Raw genomic sequence first — 14,381 nt, forward strand, 5'->3', positions numbered from 1 at the left:
CACTCAGAGAGCCTGGCTGGTGGTGATGCTCAAAAAAAAGCTACTGAACAAATTAATAGCTAGTTCTTATAGAAGAGTCTCTCAGAATAATCGTAAATTGCTTCTCTAGAGTAAAACAATAAAAACAAAGAGTTGGGAGAGAGGATAGTAACTGTGACAATCAGGACCTGGGAGCTCTCTACAAGGCAGTGAAGCTGGGGCACATCAGTGTTGTCAGGTCCAGCCCAGGATGCAGTCAGCTCAGGTTCCTCCAGAGGAGGCAGAGGACTTCGTTTCCAGCTAATCACAGCAGCTAAAATTGGGCTAAACCATCATCCTCAGTGATCTGGAAGTGGTTCTGACATACCCTCTGTGAAGCCACTTAAAATATCAGACCTGTGGTGAAGCATGTCAAGGCCTAAGTTTGAAGTTGGCCTTTAGAAGGTAAAGTAAAGTAAAATCACTCAGTCGTGTCTGACTCTTTGTGACCCCATGGACTGTAGCCTACCAGGCTCCTCCGTCCGTGGAATTTTCCAGCCAAGAATACTGCAGTGGGTTGCCATTTCCTTCTCCAGAGGATCTTCCCAACCCAGGGATCGAACCCAGGTCTCCTTCATTACAGGCAGACGCTTTACCGTCTGAGCCACAGAGGAGCAAATAAAATACCTTGGTGAGAATATATTACACACAAGAATCACAGTGATACCAAATGCACCATAAGCTGAATAAAGGTGGTATAATTTTCAGGCAGAGAAAGGACACTGCCATCCAGCAATCATCCTGAATAAAATACCACCATATATGGAAGAATAAAAACACCACCACACATGACTTTCAGCTACTTAGTTCTCCAATTCCTCACTATAAATATAAAGTCAACACTCAGCATGTAAACAGTCTATTACTGTATCATGAATTCTACGGTGTACAGTAGCCTTTGAGAAAGGCAACATGGGAGAGGAGAAAAACTGCGTCTACAGTAGTTTAGAGCATGAGACTTGCAGCCCAAACTCAGACGGTCTTCCCACCAAGTGACCTGCCATTTGAGGGATCTTGAGCAAATGACCACTTTCGGAGCCTCTGCTGTAAAATGTGGATCGTCTCAGCAATCTTACAGGATTCTTTAGAGACCGTATGAAATTGTGTCGATGTAACGCTCAGCACAGACTTTAATAATGTACTGGAATCCCACATTTAGATGGTTCCATATGACCACCACAAGGGCAGCGCTATGTCATACTCAAAATCTCTGCATCCCTGAATGCATGGCTCTGGAATGAAATAATTAATAAATCAATGAATAGTGTCTACTGAATGTTCCTATTTTTATGCGAAAGGCAACCAAAGAGATGAGACAAAGAATAGAAGAGGGGGAAATGGTGAGAGGCGTAAGGAGCCGCGGAGAGGCAGCATGTACAAGGAGCAGCAGGAGAGTGGGCAGCCGCCCTCCAAGAGCAGATCAGAGTTAGCACATGAAGGCGTAGACGAGAACAACAGCTGAGGTTTACTTAGCAGAAGTGGGGGGCCAGAACTCTCACCTCGCTGCACCTTGATAATCTGCAAAGGTGAGCCACACCGAAGACAAATTTTATTAGAACACTGTAATAATAAAACCGAACTCTCTGGGAAATCCCTGCCCATTTCTATCTGAAAGATGCCCATCAAAATTTCCACCGCAACCATGTAGACTAAGCCCTAGGGCACTATCTCTGCAGAGTAAAGAACCATCTAGCAGCTGAGGGAGGTGGCTCCTGTGTGTGGCCCGGCATGGCATCTGGCTAAGGTCCTGGAGGGAAGTTCTAAGTGCACACACGCACACAGCACGAGCGCGCCAGGAACCTGCCACCCTCCAGTACATTCCGGCTCTCCCCCCACAGAAGGCAAAGGACAGACACACAGGAACATTGTACTGTACTCAGAAAAACAGACACGTGTACTTGCCTTATGACAGCAGTTCAGTGTGACAGAAATGAAACCTACAAAGACAATTAAGACAGTATGAAAAGTGGATGAAAACCTAAGAAGTCATCAGGTCATGGATGCCAAGGGCCAGAAGGCTGGGTGGCGGGTGGAACAAGAGCACCCACCATAGGAGCACATCAGCAGATGAGAGTAAAAGAGGAGGAAGAGCATTCTGAGTTTGATGTTAGCTTAGTAACAGGCACCATGAAGAATCAGAAGGACAGCTAACCAGAATCAAAGGGTCCAAGTGCTGTGCAGTACTTACTGGGCAACCACCCCTCCATTTACACAAACAGGTACCAATCCACCTCGTCGTATGATTCATGCCAGCACTGCCCAGCGGTGCAGGTGTAAGCAAAAGGACAAACAGGTCAGGAGAGTGACTTAAAACCTGGACCACGGATTACACATGGATAAGAGGGAACAAAGACAGGAAGGAACAGGCTGAGTTTCAGTGAGAACAAATGTGAGGCAGAGGGTGTAACTGGATGGACCAGAGAGCATGGTCAAGGAAGGAATTTCAGACTTACTGATGGACAAGGTCTAGGAAGTGGGGAGCTGAGGGGAGCTGGGGAGAAGATCATTGGTGATGACGAGCAGTCATGAAAGGAAGTGGATGATCCCATGAAGTTGGGCCAGGATGGAGGACGATGAGGCAGTCATCAGTGATGAGTGGGAATAATGAGAACGTCAGTAGGTAAGAGTCACCTGCTGGGGTACAGGGTGTGCAAGGATGGTTACACACAGGGCTGAGTCTCCAGAGAGTAGGGGGTGGACAGGAAGGTGGAAAAGCAAAGATCCAACACAGCCTGGCCCGGCACAGGCCATCGGCCCAGCTTCTGAATAGCTTTTCATCTCTTTAATGATGAAACTAATCTACCTAAATCAGGTAGTTCTGCCCATTTTTAATCTGAAAGATGTAATCCAATCTTTCCCTTGCATGTATATAAAATAAACACTAGTAGTAGACTAGTAGAAAAACTCAGGTTTTCCAAGATAAAATCTTCAGTGACTGGGCATTCATTGTCGAATCTTCAGAAGTTCACACATTTATCCTACATGTCTATAGAGTGCAAGTAGATTAACATTCCTATTAGATTTTCTCAAAAGCCTTGTTTTTTTTTTACCATCAGATCAGATCAGTCGCTCAGTCGTGTCCTACTCTTTGCGACCCCATGAATCGCAGCACGCCACGCCTCCCTGTCCATCACCAACTCCCAGAGTTCACTGAGACTCACGTCCATCGAGTCAGTGATGCCATCCAGCCATCTCATCCTCTGTTGTCCCCTTCTCCTCCTGCCCCCAATCCCTCCCAGCATCAGAGTCTTTTCCAATGAGTCAACTCTTCGCATGATCAACTGGGAACAAAGATCTGCCTCAAAATTGGTGATTTTTTTCCTTATCATTTAGACTGAAGATATGGGAATCTGGTAAATTTCTACTATCCCCTCATCTTCCAGTATTCGTCACTGACTCCACCTATGAACTCATTTACGATGCAGTCTTTATGTTAATGAAGAAGTATTTCCTGGAGAAATGTTGACTCTCCCAGCCCTCTGAACAGGACTTGTTCAGGGATCCTCTCCTCTGGGAAGACGGCATGATAGTACACCTCCATTCCCCAGCCCCTCAGGTGGATGTCCCCCTGTTCTGCAAGAGCATTCTATAGGCAGCTCTCTTTCTGTATCTTACTGCATTTGACTGTCAACCAAAACAAGCTTTATGACCCTGGACAAGTGCTAAACCTCTCTCCGCCCTAATTTATCCATGTATAAAAGAGAGAAAATAGTCACGTGGTCACTGGGCCAGGGAAATGGTGGCTCCATGAGATAGCAGGGCTTCGGGTGAAGGAGGGAGCATAGAGAAGCATTTATGACCTTCTAATTCCCTGGTGGGTCAGACGGTAAAAGCGTCTGCCTGCTATGCGGGAGACCCGGGTTTGATCCCTGGGTCGGGAAGATCCGCTCCAGTACTCTTGCCTAGAAAATTCCATGGATGGAGGAGCCTGGTGGGCTACAGTCCATGAGGTTGCAAAGAGTCAGACACGACTGAGCGACTTCACTCACGGCGAGGTGAAACGAATAGAGAAGAGAGATTCAGTGCTAATGTCCAAGAATCAGATTGAGAGACTAACTCGTCCTGGTTCTTCCTACTTCAATTTGAACCCATTTGAGGTTCTTCAGATAGATCCCAAAGTGACAGATGAGGAAATAAAAAAGAGGTTTCGGCAACTATCCATACTGGTGTATCCTGACAAAACTCAAGATGCTGCCGAGAGAGCACAAAAGGCTTCTGAAGCCGTGGACAAAGCTTACAAGCTGCTACCGGGTCAGGAACAAAAGCAGAGGCCCTGGATGCAATTCAGGCAGGAAAAGAAGCTGTGGAACACACCGTAAAAGAGCGAAAAAAGCAATTAAAGAAGGAAGGCAGGCCTACAAATGTGGAGGAGGATGACCCTGAGCTGTTCAAACAAGCAACATACAAACAGACCATGAAACTCTTTGCTGAGCTGTAAATTAAAAGACAAAGAGATGCATGAAAGGAAGCAACAATGGGAGGAAGAGACTCAAGTTCAAGCAAAAACCAAACGAGAAAGGGAGTGGCAGAAAATTTTTTAGCAAAGTCGAGATGGCCGCGTGGACAGCTGGTGAAACTTCCAAGCAAACACAAAAGGAAAGAAAGAGAAGAAAAACCAGACCTTCCTGAGACCACCAAAAGTACAAATGGAGCAGCATGAGTGACCACCAAGGGTCACGGCCACAGAACCTTCCCCAACTGTCTCCCTTCTGCTTTGAAGGACTCATTCTTTCCTCCCATTTTCACCCCAACATAGAGTAGTACTGCTTTTTAGTCCATTTTGTTTTCAATACAGTTTAATACCGATCAGAGTAATTCTTTTGTATGTTGAAATGAGGGGTTCGGTTTAAAAAGAAACCTCCCCCCAACGCTCACCCCCCAACCAACTGGGACTGGAAGGTGCTGCTTTCTCTTCCCACAGCCTGTAACTTAACGTTCTGTACGTCACTGAAGTGTGATGGTTAGAAACGCCATGTGTAGTCTGTGGAAATCATCCAATTAAACACACTGCCGATGCTGGTGTTGCCGTGACTTCAGTGACGAGCCTGGCCACCTTAGGAAGCCCCCTCGCTTCAGTTGCTTGCTTCTGGCTGTGGCGTCCTTCGAAGCCCCAGATCAGACGGGAAGGCAGCGGACACCCAGAGCAGTCCCTGGACGCCCTGACGTCCCTGGAGTTTGACATGTGCTTTCCCATCTGACTGGCAAACCCGCATGGCATGAGGCTCCGAGCCACCCCACGTGTTCACTTTCCAAAGAGCTAGCCGTTCTCCATCCCATACCGTGGTGTCCTTGCCTGTCTGCATTTGTTAGTGGTACTATTCTGTATGTGTAATAAATTTTTATACCCTAAAAAAAAGAATAGGGAAAATAACAGTACAAACATCATAGGGCTTTTGTATTAATTCATGAGATAAAAGTGAATGCCTAGAAAGCACTTGGAACAGTTTCCAGCACACAGTAAATACAACAGAAGTGTTTGCTGTTCTTATAACAATACTTATTTGCATGTCTTTCCTTCTGTCCCACGTTAGCACCTTTAAAATAAGAGATTAGGTCTTAATCTTTGTATCTCCAGGGCCTAGTACTGTGACTGGCAAACAGGAGACGTGAGATGAATTAACGCCATGAATCAACTGGTAAACCAATTTTTATTTCATAAAAAAAGTAGAAACATAGATATTAAAAATAAGCCAAAGCATTACCCTATTTACAACCCACCTTGTTTAAAAATAACCTAAGGAAGTTCATGAACTACAGCCTGCCATTTCAAATATGTAATGAAATATGAAATGAAGGAAGTTAAAATTAAGACTAGAATTGCATCGTCAGTACCACTAAAAGGTCAGTATTCAAAAGGACTTTTTAAGCGTTATGTGGCTTAGATACATTGTGACTCTGAGAATTAGTACATCCTCAACTCACTTTTGTTTTAGGGGAAAAAAAGAGTCCAGAGGCTTGACTTTCGACCAGGATTTGTTACCATTTCTTCCACAGATCTACGTACCCAGGGAGGAGATAAAAAACCGTAGTGACCGAGTTCACCTACTTCATCTGCCACACTTCTGCAGTAGGACAGAAGCGAAGTTGTTGGGACAGAAGGGAATCAACTGAGGCATCCAAAAGAAAATGCAAATGACTGTGGCTACAAGTTCTAGACACTCATAAAGCCCTTAGGCCCTCTGAGTTGGGAGGTGGCTTCTCCCAGTCTCCAGTTACAAACAGCCGGTATTTAGGTCTCATCTTGGCTTTACCATTCCTACAGAACCCCTGATGCGGGATCACAGCGTAACCCTATTTAAAACTAGCACCAGCAGCACTTTAATAGTCTGGTCCTTCTCGGATTACCTCTGACACTACTGAAAATGAAACTAGTCACACAACTAGGAGGACCTTCCTCTTTCACAGGTGCACGGACAGAAGCCACCTTATTCATTAAGATGGAGCTTAGTGCAAGTCCATGTTAAACAAAGTCTGGGAGTGTGAAGTGTTTCACAGAGGAAGAGAAATGTTTACCATATCCTCACGGACAATCCAATTAGAAACCTACATGAAAAGGATGAGGGTGAAGAGCTAGAGGAAAGTCTTTAGTAAAACCAAGGTTGTGTCTACTTGCTGGAAGAGTTCCTCACTTCCTTCCACATTTTCCCTCGAGCCACAGAGCAGGACACTGCAGCAGAGATATAAACTCAAGTGCGAACACTGAGAGAAGAAACAAATGGTTAACGGACCTCCCCGGGCCACGTGCTGGAAACTACTGATAATAACAAACTCAGATACAGGCACATGAGAAGACAGCTGCTTTTCCAAACAACTTCACAGCTAAATGAAATCATTTCAAGCAGTAAATTCTATTCTCCTTTCCCGTACAAGCCAGCATTAATATATATAAAACACTCCCATCAGAGAAAGAGCGTTAAGCAGATAACGCATAAAACATACAATGTATCTTAACAGTGTGTTTTTCTATAATTAAGTATTAAGCTTTTTCATTTACTCATTTTAAATGAAAAGATGAAAACTGAGGTTTCAATCTATCAGGGATTGCATCTGAGGATTAAAATGTCCTTGGACATACCTCTTAACTCCTCATCTTTTAATTGCTGCATAAATGGTAACCTAGGAAACTTCCCAACTGGATGAAGAAGCACAAGCGAACTCTCGTTTCCAAGCTCGCAGGTATGACTCACTACCTTTTCTCCCACAAAGTAGGTCCTCCTGAATTCTTAGAGGCAGATATTTTTGCAACCTGGATGACAATTAAAAAAAGAAGAAGAATTATTTCGAATATATGTTTTTAACAGGAATAAAAGTTAAGGGCGAGTCCCTATTCCCATCAAGTTTAGAAGAGAAATGTGTATTCTTAAAATAGGGCTGCACAATCCATATCAGGTAGTTATGGACGGTTATTTTTCTGGCAGTATGTTGACAAGACAGTAATTAAACATTATAATGAGAGAGAACAGAGAAAACATTGGAACAATACAACCACAGATACATTTGTCAAAGAAGAATCCGGTCAGAGGGGTGCGACCCCCGAAGACCACTGAGACCTGTCCCAAGTTTAGGTTCCCTGACAATTCTTGCAACCTAGCTACATCTGTGCCCAGAATGACACCATGACATCGTTAAACAGAGACAAGGAAACACACTGCAGACCGTTACATGCCAAGAGGCAGGAACCCAGGGCAAGGGCGCCTCTGAAGGCTCTATTTTAACAAACAGCAGATGTACTGAAGGAGGCTGAAGTAGTAGGTGCAGCCCGCAGATTTCTGAGAAAGGACAGAATCTTATGTAATTACAGTGAATTAGGGCAGAAATGCAGAGAAGAGCCTCAGGGCCAAGGCGGGTGCAGGTGATTCCCTGGTTCTGTCACTGCTTCTGGTGTCTCAGACAGAGATGGACCAGGCCTGCGGAAGGGGAGGGAGGGAAGACTGGGCCCACCACCCACAGGAAGGGTCTCCGCTCTCTTCCCTGAACTCTTCCTCTAAAATCTTTCCATCATCAACTTAACATCACCATCATCTCTCTTATTGTGGTAAGAACAATGATCATTCAATTCAAAACCTAAAACTGACTCTTCTGGAGGAAAAGCTATTACTAATTCCTAACTCCACCTTCCCCTCCACCTTGAACCTATTCAAGAAAAACTTCCCCAAACCTGGTCTGGAACAGAACCAAGTTACCTACCGTGAAATTCACAACATTCTAGTGGAAAGACATCAACAACATTCCAGATAAAATGTTTTCTTTCCTATGCAATTTTTCTAGTGAACCTGAAGAAAATTAAGGTCTGTTCTGGGGAACCCACTACCACTCACCCAGCTGGTTGTCAACTATCAGTTAAAGAGTCTAGTCTAAGGATTTGCAACCAGACATGCTTTTCAGTGATGATTTAATCATTCTTCCTACTAAGAGTGATTCTGAATACACCTGCCAGGGGCCTCTTTCCTCGCACTGCAAAACTGTTAGTAAAACGCTGGGATGTGCTCATAACTCAACTGTCTGAGGAGCTGTCTTTAACAAACACTAACCTCAAGCAGCTCCTAACACCCTGCAGTGCTAAGCATGCTCCTCAGTCTCTAGACTCTGAAGGCCTCTGAATAGGCAGCAACGTCCCCCAGGAGCACCTCAAGGGCCTGACGTGGCCCCTGGCTCTCACTCCCCTTCTGTGACCACAACCCCATCATCTCCCCCACCTCCCAGCCTCCCAAACCTAGGTCATCTGTCAGTTATTCCAGAATGTTCTGCCATGAGTGTCTGGACTGCCAGCCCAGTTACTGGGCGCTTCTGTAATTAAGAGCTGTTAGCATAGTGCTTTCTATTTATCTCCCCAGACTGTAGCCTTACTGAAGACGGTGCTGGGCTTTTTTATTTCTGTATCCCCCACCTTATCAGGGGCTTCCTGGGTGGTGCTGGAGGTAAAGAACCCGCCTGCCAATGCAGAAGACATAAGAGACGCAGGTTCGATCCCTGGGTCAGAAAGATCCTCTGGAGGAGGGCATGGCAACCCACTCCAGTATTCTTGTCTGGAGAATCCCATGGACAGAGGTGCCTGGTGGGATATAGTCCATAGGGTTGCAAAGAGTCAGACATGACTTAAGCGACTTAGCATGCACACCTAATCCGAGCCTGGCTCAAAATGGGCACGTAATGTTTGTTGAATGAATGAATGTAGGAAAGAGAATGAAGCTGGAAAAAAATTTTACTCCAAGAGGTATTCTCTGTGCAGCTTCAAAACCAAACCTAAGATGCAGTCTGGTTCTGGACTGAGGGGGACTGGGCTCCACCAGGCAGCCCATGAAGCCCTCTCAAGCAGACTCAGCTCAGAGCAGGCATGCAAGGACCCTACGGACCATCTCAAGTCCACTGGAGAGCACAGCCAGCCCAGCAGGAGGTGGATCAAATGCACCACTCCCCGAAGTTTTGCCACCAGAGGAAAAATAAGGGATTTTTATAGGAGAAGCAACATAAAAAGGAGGGAAATAAAAGATGGAAAGCTATGTCCAAAGATCCTCACAGATGGGACTCTGCTAGGCACAGGAACAAAAAAGTTTAGTTTTTCATGAAAATATCTTAATTAAGTTTTTGAGCTATAAAGGCCTGCAGAAGCACCAGGAAAACTCAGGAGAGACTTTTTTTTAAACTGCTGGTTGGCTTTTGGATGGGGCAGGAAGGACCTGCAAATACCTTACAGGGAAGACAGCCTCTGTTCCCTGCCACCTCCCCCAATCTGTCATATGTCTAGAGCTCTTTTCCCAAGAACGAACCCCACTGAGGCCTGGGCATGGATGGTGTGGAGGACAAGGCAGACGACACTCAGGCACACCGCCTCCTGGGTACCTGCCAGGAGATTTCCGTTCATGGAAGACAACTTCCATCCAGTACTCAAATCTGCAAGTGTGCGTGAGAGTGGTGGAGTGGATGGCCACCTCCTGTTTACCGCTGGTGTTTCACAGGTTCCTGGCAGGACAGGGTCAGGGAGTCAAAGGGGATGTAAACACCATTTTGTCCTCGCAGAAGCCATGGCATCGCCCTCTGGGCTCGAGAAAGCACAGCATGGAGCAGGTGGTCCACTTGACGTCCTCTGACTGCCCTTTTCAGAGTATACCAATTCCTTATGGTGTGTCAAGGCTCTTCAGCTTGGCACAGTTTTCCCCCAAATGGCTCAATAGTTATTACTTTTCTGAAGATCATTTCCAGTCCTTAGAATCTGACCTGATGATAACTGCAGGAGACATACCTGCCAGAACTGAGCAGTAAAAGGATGCCCGACCCTGCATACCAAGGACAGGAGAGCCTGCAGCTAATCGGAGCGGGCCTGTGGGTGCAGCAGAAGGTAGCTAGGGGTGGGGGGCACTCACTCCTGTCTCCAAAAGTTCTGTATGGTTTTCGTTACTTACTGCAGAAAAAAGAGCTGGCATAAATCCAAAGATCTTATACTTAATAGATAGGCCTTTGACTGACCTGGGAACAAAACTAATTTTTTCTATTTCATTTTATAAAGCTCAGCCTTTCTCACTCTTGCACATCTCTACTTAGAAAAAGGGATGAGTAATATTAAAACACTGTGGCGGTATGCTGAACAGCGCTCACACAACGGAGAGAGAACGTATGCCATACAGCCCTCCGTTCCACACACATTAGACAGCTTCAAAAGAGACTTATTATAGAACCTGTGGGAATCCCCCCACAGGAATCGAAGACTCTTTTGACTAGCTGAAAGTGGAACTGAGGGGCCAGGGAAAGGATTTCCCCTGCAGTTGATTAAAAACATTATTCTGTTTTTGAGCTGTCGTACCAAGTGACCACAAAAATTCTTCTTAAAATGTACTTTTTGAACTTTCCCCTCTAGTACTGGATGTTAAGATGGACTTAAAGACAAAATTCTCTAACACACTTAAAACAACTTCTTAAATGAGTTCACAGTCATAAGAAGAAGAAAAACGAAGCTCTAATGTTCCGAAAATACACTTTAATCAGTGCACCTTAATGAACCGTGCGCACCTAAGGATGAAATTAAGTGTCTGCAAATGTGGATTTGCAAAATTGGTCATTTTCAGCATCACAAAGTTATTACAATGTTTTTTGAAATAGGTTTCCTAAGAGCACATACAATGATGATTTGATGAACAAAAACATAATTTTTATATATTTCATTTCAAGGACTTTCCTGTTATATGCTAAAACAATAAAACATTTTTCTTCTTTAGAAATGGACTTGAAAGGAAAATGTAGTCATCTGAATTGAGCTCAAAAGACTAATCAAATCAAAAAGTCAAATTCATTCAGAATTTCACCCCACAAACAACACAACAAGCAATCTGGAAATGTGAACTCCTAAGGTTCCAACGGAGTAGCCCATGTAGTACAAGAATGTAGCACACAGGATCCAAAGTTTTTAAATAAAACCAATAAAACAAACAAACAAAGACTGGGAGAAGCATTGTTTTGGGAAACACTCCTCCCAGGACTCGAGAAACTACTTCAAGTCCGTTTTAGGGCCAGGCAATTTTCATTTATGCTTAAGACTTTAAACACAAAGTACAAAAAATAATAGGCATGGTTTAAACATAGGGTCTTCCAAGGTGGCCCAGTGGTAAAGAATCTACCTGCCAATCTAGGAGACTCAGAAGACCTGGGTTCGATCCCTGGGTTGAGAAGATCCCCTGGAGGAGGAAATGGCAACTCCAGTATTCCTGCCTGGAGAATCCCATGGACAAGGAGCCTGGCGGGCCACAGTCCATGCAGTCGCCAAGAGTCAGACACGACTGAGCACGCACGCCAGACAGATAAGACAATTAACAAACCTCTTAAACTGGGACTATTGTGCTTACTGACTTGCTTCCAAATAGTAGAGTATCCAACAGGGGAGAGGGGAGAATACATTTCCAGTGCAAGATCTTGGCAGACACTACCCTGGTCAGGTGATCAAGGTCAGCACCATCAGGGATACGTCACGATGACAGCATGTTCCCTGGACACAAGGTGGTAAGAATGTCACTTCACCTCTGTGGTCCTCCTCTCAGAACCCCACAACTAGGCTAATGATCAGAAAAACAGGACAGAAATCTGAACTGAGGGGCGGTCAACAAAACATCTGTCCAGTATTCCTCAAAATTGACATCATCAAAAACAAGGCAAAGCTAAGTAACTGTTACAGACCAGAGGAAATTAAGGAGACATGATGACAAGATGTAATGTGATATCCTGGGTGGATCCTGGAACAGGAAAAGGACATTATGGAAAAACAGTGAAATCTGAATAAACTTTAGTCAATACTAGAGTCAGTAGACTTTAGTTAATACTAAGGAACCAATGTTTGTTCCTTAATGATGACAAATATGATAATGTAAGAGTAAGCAACTGGGGTAGGTGGGTGGGGGACGTAAGGGAACTCTCTGCACTACGTTTGCAACTTTTCTGAAAGTAATCAAACTTTCAAGAGCTCCGTCCACAACACTGATGCCACGATGCTCTGGGCAGCGCTGCACCAACAGGGACAAGCACGGGCTGTGACCCCGGCCACTCTGCACGCTGACCGACAGACACGTGGGCCGATCTGGGAGCCTCAGACACCAGGGACCACAGATGGCGTGCATGTGAAACAGGAACAGACATCTCTGAGCGCCTGACACCCTCATCTGAAGTGAAAAATAGGCAGTTTTATGCAAGGAAAAAAGACAAAGGCTAAATGGGTTGGCCTGGAGCCATCAGAGCTCTGTGAAAACACATGACACACCAGCCTCCATCCCTCATCAGCAAATACTACTGCCAGAATCCAAGCAGGTGTGAAAAGAGTTACACAGCCCTCCCTCCCATGCCCTACAGGCTCTGTGTCCTATTTCCGAATCATACAAAGGTAAATCTGAGAAGGGCAGGCACAGAATTCCTTTAAAGGTTTGAGGGAGAAAGGGCATTAAGAGAGCCCTTTGACCCAAGAGCACGCAACTATGTATCTCCAAGAGCCCGCCCAGTCGGCACACACGCGGCGCCCCAGGAGCCACGCTCTGTAGCGAGGAGGCCCGAGTCTGGGAAGGGCTGCTCAGCACACAAACACATTCGTGTGCAGAATAAACATGTGGCATGGTTCTGTTTGCTGCAATGGATTTCTTTAATTGCCTTGAATTTTAATTGAAAAACAAATCTGGGGGTTCATCTTTGCTAACCAAAAAGTTCCAGAATTCATCAGCTAGATGAATATGCAGTACTCATTAGGCCAGAAAATTAAAATATACATGATTTTAAAATTTTTTCAGGAAACTCACATACTGTCAATCAAAATCATAACAGTTCTAGAGGGAAAGTGACCGACTGTTTAATCTGAAAGAGAAATCATATAGAAATATCCCAGAAAAATCTGAAAAATAATAATAGTACAGATGATTATGAAGAAGGATCTTGTTCTACCAACTCTAATAATTAAGACAGTATGGTGTAGATCCAGAATCAACAAACAGACCAATGGAAGAGTAACACACCTGAAATAAGACAAATAGCAAAAACTGCTTCATTTATTCAACCATCTATTGAGGTATGGACACTGCTGATCATTCCTTGATAGTGAAACAAAAAAGGCAAAGTCAAACCAAAAGGACAAGTGTGTGAATGCTGGCCAATCACGTGGGGAGAGTGTAAGTTAAATGTTTTTCTCACATCTTACATGTGAATCTATTCCAGATAAATGTTAATTATAAAACACACCCTGCTGCTGCTGCTAAGTTGCTTCAGTCGTGTCTGACTCTGTGCGACCTCATAGACGGCAGCCCACCAGGCTCCCCCATCCCTGGGATTCTCCAGGCAAGAACACTGGAGTGGGTTGCCATTTCCTCTCCAATGCAGGAAAGTGAAAAGTGAAAGTGAAGTCATTCAGTCGTGTCCAACTCGTAGTGACCCCATGGACTGCAGCCTATCAGGCTCCTCCGTCCATGGGATTTTCCAGGCAAGAGTACTGCCCTAGCATTACACAAATACAACACAGGTGAATATTTATACACAATTTTGTGATAGGAAAGATGTGAGCTCAAAGATCATCACTGTAAACTGCTGCTGCTAAGTCGCTTCAGTCGTGTCTGACTCTGTGCGACCCCATAGACGGCAGCCCACCAGACTCCACCGTCCCTGGAATTCTCCAGGCAAGAACACCTGAGTGGGTTGCCATTTCCTTCTCCAATGCATGAAAATGAAAAGTGAAAGTGAAGTCGCTCAGTCGTGCCCGACTCTTAGCGACCCAATGGACTGCAGCCTACCAGGCTCCTCCGTCCATGGGACTTTCCAGGCAAGAGTACTGGAGTGGGGTGCCATTGCCTTCTCCGCATTGTAAACTGGGTCCATCTAAATGTCAACAGGGGCACAGTTAAGTAAAT

The 14,381-nt window shown here is 45.0% G+C and overlaps 1 long non-coding RNA gene and 1 pseudogene across 1 annotated transcript in view; one reads left to right on the top strand and one right to left on the bottom strand.

The window, feature by feature from the left end:
- The first annotated feature begins 2,591 nt into the window (after positions 1-2,591).
- Positions 2,592-4,682, top strand: LOC129658371 (dnaJ homolog subfamily C member 8-like; annotated as a pseudogene).
- Positions 4,683-7,092: 2,410 nt separating this feature from the next.
- Positions 7,093-14,381, bottom strand: part of LOC129659507 (uncharacterized) — a 78,453-nt gene continuing 71,164 nt past the window's right edge. Inside the window, exon 7 of the long non-coding RNA XR_008718096.1 lies at positions 7,093-7,264. This is a non-coding gene — a long non-coding RNA (uncharacterized LOC129659507). The remainder of the gene's footprint in view (positions 7,265-14,381) is intronic.

This window comes from Bubalus kerabau, chromosome 8, assembly GCF_029407905.1.
Source record: "Bubalus kerabau isolate K-KA32 ecotype Philippines breed swamp buffalo chromosome 8, PCC_UOA_SB_1v2, whole genome shotgun sequence".
In the NCBI taxonomy this organism is placed as follows: Eukaryota; Metazoa; Chordata; class Mammalia; order Artiodactyla; family Bovidae; genus Bubalus; species Bubalus kerabau.